This window comes from Cryptotermes secundus, unplaced genomic scaffold, assembly GCF_002891405.2.
Source record: "Cryptotermes secundus unplaced genomic scaffold, Csec_1.0 scaffold674, whole genome shotgun sequence".
NCBI lineage: Eukaryota > Metazoa > Arthropoda > Insecta > Blattodea > Kalotermitidae > Cryptotermes > Cryptotermes secundus.
Window position 1 is genome coordinate 261,553 of NW_019718623.1, and position 11,335 is coordinate 272,887.

An 11,335-nucleotide genomic window follows, 5' to 3' on the forward strand; every position below is an offset into this window, starting at 1 on the left:
CTTCGATTTTTCTAGATCTTACACATTCGGTATGACTCCTTGGGCGGGTGATCAGCTCGTCGCAAGGCCTCTACCTGTACACCAACACAGAAAAACGCACACACACAAATTAAACATCCATGCCTTGAGTGGGATTCGAACCCACGATCCCGGTTTCCAAGCGAGCGAAGACAGCACATGCCTTAGACCGCTCGGCTACCGTGACCGGCACATCCATCGCTTAGTGATTGAAAACTCTAAAACTGAAAGAACATTTTTGTATGGTCATCGTATTGTTGTTTTAAGCTCTAAATAATATACTACCCAAAGGAATATGTATATTTTAAATGCCTAGTATCATATATAAAGTAAAGCTCCACTTTAAGCGTCAGTAATATCGCTGCCATCCCACAAGTTCGTGCTTTCTATATTTTGTTGTCACAAATTTTAGAAAATTATGAAAAGTATAAGGTTAGGGTGGTCCCAGTAACATGCTTTTATACCAGGTTTCGTGGAAACTGCTTATGTGATGGACCTCTTGAAGTAGCGCAGCATGGTGGTCTCATACGCCTAATTTTTCCCTTCAGAACAGAGATGTTATTGCTTTACGGCCATCTTTTACGGTTGCTAAAACAAGACTGTAGAAATCGAATGTACGGAATTGGACCACTGTCGAGAATACGGGAGACAAGCGAGAGACTGAAACTCTCGTAACGGCTCTTCTTCCAGTACTGTGAGTGCTCGATGCCGGTTCTGCTGTAGAAAGTGGAGCGGCAGAACCGGGTCACAGAGCGGTCTAACTGGCACACGCTGTAGCACTGCTGTGTTTATTTATTTGTATCATTCAAGACTCTACAAAGCCCCGAAGTTCATGGACACTTTTACGTTTTTTTCTTTACTTTTGTGTCCAAATATTATTTGAGCTGAACTATTTAACGACGTTCTACCAAATGAAACCGGAGCCGGAATAACGCAATCGGTATAGCGACTGGCTACGGGCTGGACGACCGAGGGGTCGGAGTTCGAGTCACTGTAGGGTCAAGAGTTTTCTCTTCTCCACGTCGTCCAGACCGGCTCTGGTGTCCACCCAACCTCCTATCCAATGGGTACCCGAGACTCTTTCCTTAGGGTTAAAGTGATCGTGACGTGAAGCTGATCACTCGCCTCCAGCTAGTGCCGATGTGAAGAAAATGTGGGTCTATATATCCACTCCCCCCTACGCCTTCAGGGAGTAGCGTTTAATTACTTAAGCACAGGGACAACTTTACCTCACCAAATGACAGTACATACATTAGTGCAGAAAACTAAAATTACTTTATTCTCATTGTTTTTCTGAAGGGTTTGTGGAAATTGCACAACTGACGATTTCGTTGAGGACCTGGTGTTTCTCTTCATCAGCACGACGGCTAAAGAAGGGGGTGAGGATAGGGCTATTTTGTATGAACCTGACCTGAGAGACTGGTGAACAAACTTTCGAAAAAAACGATAAATAGCTGTCAGTTATTCACATTCACTAAATGTATAAAAATACATAAAAAGGCAAGGCAACGGTAACAGTATAACAAAGACACGATATATGGATCCTACTTGGTGCTCTAAAGGCTTTTAAAAGTGTATTAAATGGAATTTATGTTTAGCCGTAAAGGACTTCTTCGTACTCAGTTGGTGTATAAAATGTAAAGCTATCCATGTAACAGGCCGTGGAGGTCCATAGGGTTGTGAGACGTTGAGGTTCTCACATTTTTCTAGACAACCGGTTCTCAGATAGCGGTGAGGTTGTCAGCCTTATGTGCCGGCCGCCCTTTACGTCCAGGATGATTCCTGGTACTAGTTTCTAGCAAATTAAACCATTCAATACGTATACTAGTTTCCAAAATTTGCATTTCTATCAAAATACATTGTCTCATTATTAGACCTGTAAAATTTGTTATGGTTCCAATATTTTATTGTCAGTGTGCACTGGAAGGCACATGTTTACAAGAAGAGTCTTACCTTATATACAGAGTATAACTGAAAGGTATGTACAAATTTCGGGCACGAGTTTCACATCAACATAACGTAGGTCCGGAAACATTTAATTTGTGAGTTACCGTTGAAAGAATACTGTGTGGACACCAGTAGAAGTTCAGCATTTATGTGTGGGCAGGGGTTTTTGGCGATTGGAGGCCCGCATGTTTTGCCACATCGGCAGAGAGGCAGCCACAACGGAAATTTCCTCTTACATGATCTGCCAAAGCTACTGGAAGATGTACCACTGCCAGTCAGAGCACTAGTGTGGTATCTGCATTATGGTGCTTCGGCATATTTTAGCCCTGCTGTGCCAGATGTTCTCAATAACACTTATCGTGACGGATGGATAGGTAGAGGAGAAACAAGTGTATAGCTTCCACGCTCGCCAGGTTTGATTTACTTTGATTTTTATCTGTGGGGCCACATAAACACCCTTGTGTATGCAGTTCCTATTGACAACGAAGAGGCATTTCACCTTTGCATTGTGGATGCCTGTCAGGCTATCCACAGCTATCCCTGCATCTTTGAACGGATGCGGCGATCTATGATGAGACGTGATGAGATGTAAATTGTTTGTGGAAGCACTTTTTATTGCTTTTTAATGCTGAACACGTACAAAAAGTTTGTCTTCGCACCTTTCAGTTACACTCTACATATAGAAGAGCGTTTTTATTTTTACCTTTATTTGTACATTGCAACACCATTGCGCCTGTTTTGCCCGAATTTTGGACGATGCTATATGATCTCCGCGGGAAGTTTCAGACACTTGAAAATTCCAAATTTTTCCGCCCTCGAAACATTCTGATGTGTCATTAACATGATCGATTCTAAACATGGAAGTGCGTAGAAGTAAAAATTATTTTTGAATATCTCAAAACTCGGTTGAACGACGGAATTTCCTCCCTTCAAGTCGGGTTGACACATACCGGTGACGTGTGAGTTGACTTAGGGTTGCGCTGTATGGAAAACTGAATGTAGATTACTTCTAAGTGTGTGATAGAGATGTCTGATTAACTGAATGGTAACTTATTTATTTACGATTTCAATACTACACTAGTTTTGTGCTATAGATAGAGCCTAATGAGAAATTACATTATCACGATGAATTTTAAATAAGGAAGTGTGCGGAAGTGTTCAAGGTTCACTTGAAGGTGATATCCTGGTAATCATGAACCGGAATTCCTGAGTTAGAATAGTGACTGGATGACAGAAGTTTGTTTCTTGGCAGGGACAGATATGTATCTCTTCATCACCACAGCAGGCAGACTCTGAGTCCAATATATTCTCATAAATATAAATACTGATTGTCTTTTCGTCTTTGGTAATTTGGCCAAAGTATGAAGCTGATATTGCGTGCAGCTCTGGTTGTATTCACCCACACGATTTCATGACGTGTTACTTAAGCATGAGGTAAACTTTGGCTCATCCTAGGAAATGCCTGCCTGAAATTTGGATGCCGTAGTAGTTCAGTGAGGACAAGGGGTCTTCTGCCTGAGATTCCAACTGATTTTAACAAAACTTATATTATTTTACTGTGTGTTTATCCATATATATGTAATTGCTTTAAGACAGAGGCAGCCAAATGTTAAGTTGACTTTATAGATATAGACATGGTCTATGTAGGGACTGCAAAAGAAATCCAATTTGTAAGAGCAGATTATATTGTCCATTTCTCCAGAAACATTCTTACTTTTGCCTTAATTTTTTTCCTGTGATATTTCGATTGTGTGGATCGAAAGATATTCGACATTTCGGAGGCAAATTCAGTTTTGGTCCCCGTGTTAAAAGAAAAGATTCAAATTCTATGGAGACCGTTAGACTTGGTTATCACCACACAGTAATTCAAACAATGGGAAAGGGACACCGAACAGCGCTCCCATGTTGATATGAAAGACACGTCATGAACCTGTGTAAATATGCCATTGGTAAACTTCGGTTATTTCACGATGCTTTATCTACTGCAGAAGGTATGTAGTAGCGTAGTTGGTCGAGGCACTATGCTACAAGCCGGAAAGTCGCAGATTTGATTCCCGATGAGGTCATTAGATTTTTCAATTTACCTAATCCTTCCAGCCTCACTATGGCCTTGGGGTCGACTCAGCCTCTAACAGAAATGAGTACTAGGAATCTTCCTGGGGGTAAAGGGAGGCCGGTGCATAAGGCTGACAATTTCACCGCCATCTGTGAGATGACTGTCTAGAAAATATGGGAACCTCGACGTTTCGAAAACGTATGGGCCTCCACGGCCAGTTACAGGGATACCTTTACCATTTTTACCTTTATGACCGCCGTCACTTCGGTAATTTAGTACAAGGTGTCATGCAAATATCTTATTTTTAATGTAGACAAATATTTCCAAACTGAAGGTACATGAAACAGTTCTCTTTTCTTCATTCAAGAGAGACTCTAATATTTTTCAATGAACCCGCTTTAGTCCTGCGTATTTTATACATAAAAGTGTTTTATGTCCTTGTATTCACCAGATCACGGCTGAGGGGTAGATTCAACGCTAGACTGGAGGTCCCTAAATTGTCCTTTCACGCATACGTCAATGCGTAAAAGAGAGAGCGAGGCTTTTGGGATATGACACCATGTTGTTTAGTGGATGTTTCTGACGTTTCGTGAGAACACTACTTCCATCTTCAGAGTACAATGAATATAGGCACCAAGTTCGAAGGAAACGTTGGAAACATCTACAATAGTTCATGGTGTCACATCCCAGAAGAGAGAAATGTTGGAAATTGCCGCTTTGCGAACGTAAAACCTCACAGAGATTAAACTTTTTTGGGCTGCCAGGCCTTTCTGCTCTATTTCCGCATGACCTGACATCTAGGCCAGAAATCGGCACTACTGGTTGGCACATTGAAACAAGTGACGTTGAAGATTTAAAACAGAATGTAGCGTCAGATTGAACTCTCACGGTGTGCGAATAATACTGGAAAATTCAACCATTACATCAGGACATTGTTATGTGAGCTCATATGAGCAAGTTATCTAGAAACGTGACTTTTGTGACTTTTTTCTGTATGTGGCTCGTCCGAATCTATGCGTGAATATCAGATAGTCTGATTGGTTCTCAAATTTTCCAGATTGTAGTAGGCTGCATCCACTACCACCTGATTCGTGTCAAGGTCACAGAACTCGGTCATCCTATCATATTTCCGGCACGGAATGAGCTCTGCAGTTGATAAAACGTTGCCAGTTAGTCTTCGGTTCATCCAGCCACTCGTGCAGTCCAATTGTAAGTAAAAGCAAAGTAAAGCTATCCCTGTACCAGGCCATGAAGGCCCATAGGGTTGTGAGAGGTCAGGGTCCCACATTATCTAGAATTCTAGACAGTCGTCTCCAAGATGGCGGTAAGGTTGTCAGCCTTACGCGCCGGCCGCGCTTTACTGCCTAGGAAAATTATTTAATTAATTCCTGGTACTCATTTCTGTTAGAGGCTGAGTCGGCCCCAGGGCCATAGTGCGGCTGGAAGGATTAGATCAATTGAAAAAAACAATGACCCCATCGGGACTTGAACCCGCGACCTTCCGGCTTGTAGCATAGTGCCTCAACCAACTACACTACCGCGTGCCCCCGCAGTATTGAAATGAAACACGTATTATCAAATCCAGCACAAAATTGCCAAAACCATTTGTATTAACTTCACTGGATTTGAGGTTCACGGAGCAGCGATAAGGAATGGTCCTGTCTTCTGGTATGTATCAGCCTACAGTAAAATTAATATAAGCGAAGACTCGTACCCTCTGGAATATAACGTCCTGTAGTTCAGTGAAATTCAAGTAATATTTCGGAAGAACATAATGCTTCCATCTTCAGGATCGAAGAATAAACCAAAGAGAAAACAGCAAGAAATTCTTATTTTCTACTTACTGTCTGTTCTTGCTGGTTTTCTGTTTGAATCATATATCGATCCTCAAGATGGATATATGTTCTTCCGAAACGTCCGTTGAATTTTTACCGGGCTACACGGCGTTATATCCCAGAAGGTAGAACTCTTCACGTATATTAATGTTACTGTAGGCTGCTGTACATGTCAATTTGTTCCCCTTTAATGTGGGCGACCCATCCTACATGTGTACCACGTGACGTACGTTAGAGGATTCGAGCACGTTGGCTCAAGCGGTAATGCTTATGACTTGTCTGTGGAGATTCTGATTCGAACCCCTGTAGGGAAATCAACTGTTCTCACTGAGGTGTTTCGTAATTTTTCTCAGCCTTTTTCCAGTCAACTTCAATTGTAACGTATGAAATTAGACAATGCTGGCTTTGTTCCACTTCATTATTCACTAAACGTCCTACCCGTGCATGTTATGTGATTCTCTCTCTCTCTCTATGGTCCGCAAGCGAACTATACCGACCGAGAGACCGCCGCTTGTCGGCGAAGTTAGTGTCAAGTTTAGCAGATAGAGTGCGTCGCGTGGTCAGCGCAACGAATCCCCGCGGCCGTTAATCTCAGCTAGACCGGAGCAGCTATTTCCTTGAAATAGGCTCAGTGGACCCCGTTCCAGACCCACTACTTCTCAGAAGAGCTTGTAGCGCCGGGAATCGAACCCGGGACCTCTGTGTCTGTAGCCTGGAAATCTGACCACTAGACCACAAAGGCGGTCACTCTCCTTACTGGCAGGATCCTTAAACCGTGAATAGAAATATACATCCGAGCAAGTTATTATTTTCATCTGTTTACAGTAGATTTACTGTGTATATCTGCACAAAAAGAACATCATATCCGAAGAACAAATTTGGAAAGAACGGAACACGCTTATCCATCCCTCTTCAAATAAAGCAGAGAATAAACATTTTGAACTCAATAATTGCAAGCAATTCTTCATTTTATTCTTATGTCTGCTTTGTAATATACTTAATTTCTCTCTCGTGTGCTCTGTTCTGTACTTGAACATTATCAAGTGACTTCTTGCTACGATGTATATGTTCTTCTACAATTTTTAGCAGTAAATTTATTTAGTAATATTAAACGGTTCTTCGTGTTACTGATCAAGCTGATTGAAGCTGTAGCACTTCTCATTTCCATTTGGGAGTTGCTTATTTCGAATTTCGGCCTGGACAACAACTATCCTGGTATCTGTAACGATTTTCCTTCGTAGCTCCTTGTAACTTACGGAATAATACTTAAAATTAGACCACGACTACTTCTTTCATCATCATTTTCAATATATTTAACATTATCATACAATCATTCGATGGGGCACGCGGTAGCGTAGTTGGTTGAGGCACTATACTACAAGCAGGAAGGTCGCGGGTTCGATTTCCGATGTCATTGGATTTTTCAATTGGCCTCATTCTTCCACCCACACTATGGTCAGTGGGTTGACTCAACCACTAACAGAAATGAGTACCACAATTCTTCTTGGGGTAAAGTGCGGCCGGTGTGTAAAGCTGACAACATTACCGCAATCTGTGAGCCGATTTCATAGGGAATGTAGGAGCCTCGACATCTCACAAACCTATGGATCTTCACGGCCTGTTACGGGGATAGCTCTAGCAATCATTGGATGCATCTGGATTACTGACAGCGTAGTTAAGTTAATTACAAATGAATATGTAAATAAATTATTCGGGTTTTTCCTTTATAGTGATTTGAGTGAAATAACTTTCACAAATTTACTGTTAGACAGATGGCCGCGCCATAGCTCAAGCTGTTAGTCGCTGGCTTCCCACCGCGGCGGCCCGGGTCTGGTCAAGTGGGATTTGTGGTGGACAAAGTGGCGCTTGGGCAGGTTTTTTCCGAGTACTTCGGTTTCCCCTTGCCAATCTTCATTCCACCAATTGCTCCACAATCACCCTCACCTATCATCTGGGGCTGGTAAAATAGGCCAGAAGTGGCCCTAGTACAATGGACTTAGTCCCACCACAGTAGCAATAAAAAATACTGTTAGACAGACAATGTTCCATTTGATCGCAGATCAATCCATCACAAGACTTTTTGCCATCACACAACACAACATGAAGAGCTGCATTCGAAACCAACATCTCACTATGCCGTCTGAAAGCCCGGTGTAAGAATTGTACAAGACTTTCCTTCAAGAAGCTGCTAGTCCGACAGCGGTATCTAGTACTACAGTAATTGAACCGGTGAATAAACTGTTTTACTGTATGAACCTGTGCTTCTGTGATCACCGTACTGTTCACGCTGTTTTTGGGACGCTCTCGAATTGTCCCGTTTCCCGCTGCTCGCATGGTTCTCCTTTCAGCTACCAGCCGACAATGCAGAGCTCTAAAATATATTCTGCGTTACTCGTCAGAATTACCACAGCATGCGTCAAACTAACACGTAGACTATTAAAGCAAAATATAGCCTATATATATTCCCCCCACCCCCTTTGGCGCTACAGCCCCAATTTGGGTCTTGGGCTACCTCCATGAAACTCTCCGTTTCACTTCGGTTTACTAGATTTTAGACATTTGGTAGGACTCCTTGGGCGGGTGATCAGCTCGTCGCAAGGCCTCTACCTAAACACAGGACAACACAAACACAGAATAAACACATACACATACCAAACATCATTGCCTTGTGTGGGATTCGAGCCCACGATCCCGGCTTCCGAGCGAGCGAAGACAGTTCATGCCTTAGACCGCTCGGCTACCGTGACCGGCGGGTTCCGTACAAGGTAGTGAATTTCTTGACTCGCTGAGCGACTAACAGTTTCTCATTTCTATTCTATGGCGTTAGGTAGCTTTTCATTCACTACATTTTACTCGTAATATAAAAGAATTAATGATGTAAAATAAAAGCGTTGTAACGGAGATGTATTCTGCTATCGGTTCATTTAAAATGACTGGTTTTACCGAAGCATGAATCGTATTGTTTGAGCCTCGCGTCAGAATCTGATAATTCCATGGATCAGAATTCTTCTTGGGATGCTAATAACCGCTCAGCTAGATACATATATCTCGCTTCCTATGTAACCCGAAGGTTCATTACCTTGTCAAGAAGCACTTACCACTGCTATCATGCCCGAGCAGATGGATTCGGTCCATAACTTTATACACTTCTTGTTTAAGAGCCATTTCAATATTATCCTTCCGTCTACACATATATCCTAAACAGTATCTTCGATTCAGACTTTCCGTCGAAATTCAGTATACATTTCTCACCTCTCCTATGTGTGTTACATACCCCGCCTCTCTCTTCCCTTTCGATTTGATGGCCGTAATAATATCTGGTAAAGGATATACGTTATGAAGCTCCTCATTACCTAGTTTCTTCTAGCCTGTACTTACTCACAGGTCAAGATATTCTCCCTGAGTACAGTCCTTCACAAGGGAAGGCTGAAATTCTTGTCTTCATAGTGTTAGATACATAGCCGTAGGGCGTGTCATTTCTCAGAAAATGCGTCTAAATTTTATAAATTTAACATTCTATAACAGAGTCCAATTTTAAAAATCGCAGAATAATGTTACCAAAAATCTAGTGTGTTCGTTTGTAATGATTTTACAATATGGATTTAGCGAATGATTTTTTTACACCCTCCTAAACAGCCAAAAAAAAAATCTATAAATAAAACCTGGGTCACATGTATCTAAGTGTCCTCTGTATCTTTCGAGTTGGTTTTGCTTCTCTAATACAAGAGTTATGAGAGTTATTAAATATTTTCTTTTCAGAAACTTAAAAAATTTTATGTCTTCAAAAAAGTTAAAATGTGTTTAGAAGTACGTGTAAATCAATGTGAAAAATGTCGGCAGATACTGAGAACCTTCAAGTAAGCCTACGCCAAATTTCCTAACTGTAAGACTTCTGTTTGGTCAAATAATAAATCCAAATTTGAAAAAATGACGTTGCGAGGCTGGGGATTGCAGTCTTCTCATAATATTACAAATATTGCTACTGTTAGCTTTGAAATCCGCTGAATTATTAAAATAAAATAGTATTAAAATTTATATTTTTATATTACTTTCAAAGTTCAATGTACCACATACACATTTGATGTATATGAAACAAAATTCGTGTGGTGGTACAACATTCAAATAATGTACGCATGCGCGCGCGCGTTTGTGAATAAACAGTACCTTTCCACAGTAAACAAAAGCTAAATCACAGAACTTAGAAATTTTTGCAATAAAATGTATAATATTCTTGATAAGAATTCAGAGGGTTACTATATTTATATTACCCGCCGGAATGCTGAAAATCTTCCGTATTTTGGCTTCTTCTCATGCGGAGACTGGAAAAGAATCTTAAAATACACCGCGGGCTCTTCGTTTTGTTCTCTATTCTCTAACTTACAACGATATCTTAAATTTTTATTCATAATAGAAAACACCAGGAAATATAAGTCATTATATATATGCCGTGCATATACAATACATATTTACAGATATGCCGGTATATATTATGTAGTCAATTACATGTTACAGTCGTTTTAGGAGGCAAGATGGTTTGCAGTACCATGAAAACAAAATCTCTCATGCAAATAAACCGCAAACTGCCTCACAGAGAAATTGTTAAGATCTTCTTCGGTTCTGCCACGTTCCAAACCATGTCTTGCCTTCACGAACTGCATGTCTTCAAGGGCCATAAAACCATCTTTTATCATTCACTCCTCTTTTACTCTTTACCCTATAATATATGTAATAATCCAATTCTCTTTTCCGCTACACGTCTTCATCTATTATTTTTGTTTCTTTCAATAATATTAGTGCTTTTCGAGTTCGTCATGTATTTCAGTATTTATTTTTAGTTGGTTGAGGCACTATGCTACAAGTCGGAAGGTCGCGGGTTCAAGTCCCGATGAGGTCATTGGATTTTTTCAATTGACCTAATCCTTCCGGCCGCACTATGGCCCTGGGGTCGACTCAGCCTCTAACAGAAATGAATACCAGGAATAAATAAACTAATTTTCCTGGGGAGTAAAGCACGGCCGGCGCGTAAGGCTGAGCCAATTGTCTAGATAATGTGGGACCCTCAATGTCTCACAACCCTATGGGCCTTCACGGCTTGTTACAGAGATAGCTTAACTTTACTTACATATATAATGCCTTAATTAAATATTCGTCATTGAAACGTACGCTTCATATCATCTGTATACAGTAAGACCACATGGCCTTTAGGACACAGGGACAACAGGCTTACCTGTCTGGTCAGTGTGAGGCTGTCGTCAACATGGTGCCCCGGCTCCGTTCCGCTGTGCACTGAGGAGATGAAGCACGACGGAGATGGTTGTCCGTGGAAAGAAAGCCGGCTACATTCCTTCAGGCGACATGGGTCAGTTTGGGAGGTGTGTCATGCTCCAGCGCCTGGTGGCCTACAAATTACATGGTCCTGAGTTCAGTTTTTAATTAGTTTTCCAGCTGTATTTATCTTTAGTTTCAGTCGATTTGCTTC

At 41.3% G+C, this 11,335-nt stretch overlaps 1 protein-coding gene across 1 annotated transcript in view; it reads right to left on the reverse strand.

The window, feature by feature from the left end:
- Positions 1-11,136, reverse strand: part of LOC111862332 (serine proteinase stubble) — a 58,402-nt gene extending 47,266 nt beyond the window's left edge. Inside the window, exon 1 of the mRNA XM_033750707.1 lies at positions 11,084-11,136. The gene's annotated coding sequence lies outside the window, so the exon portion shown is untranslated. The remainder of the gene's footprint in view (positions 1-11,083) is intronic.
- Between the last annotated feature and the right edge of the window lie 199 nt (positions 11,137-11,335).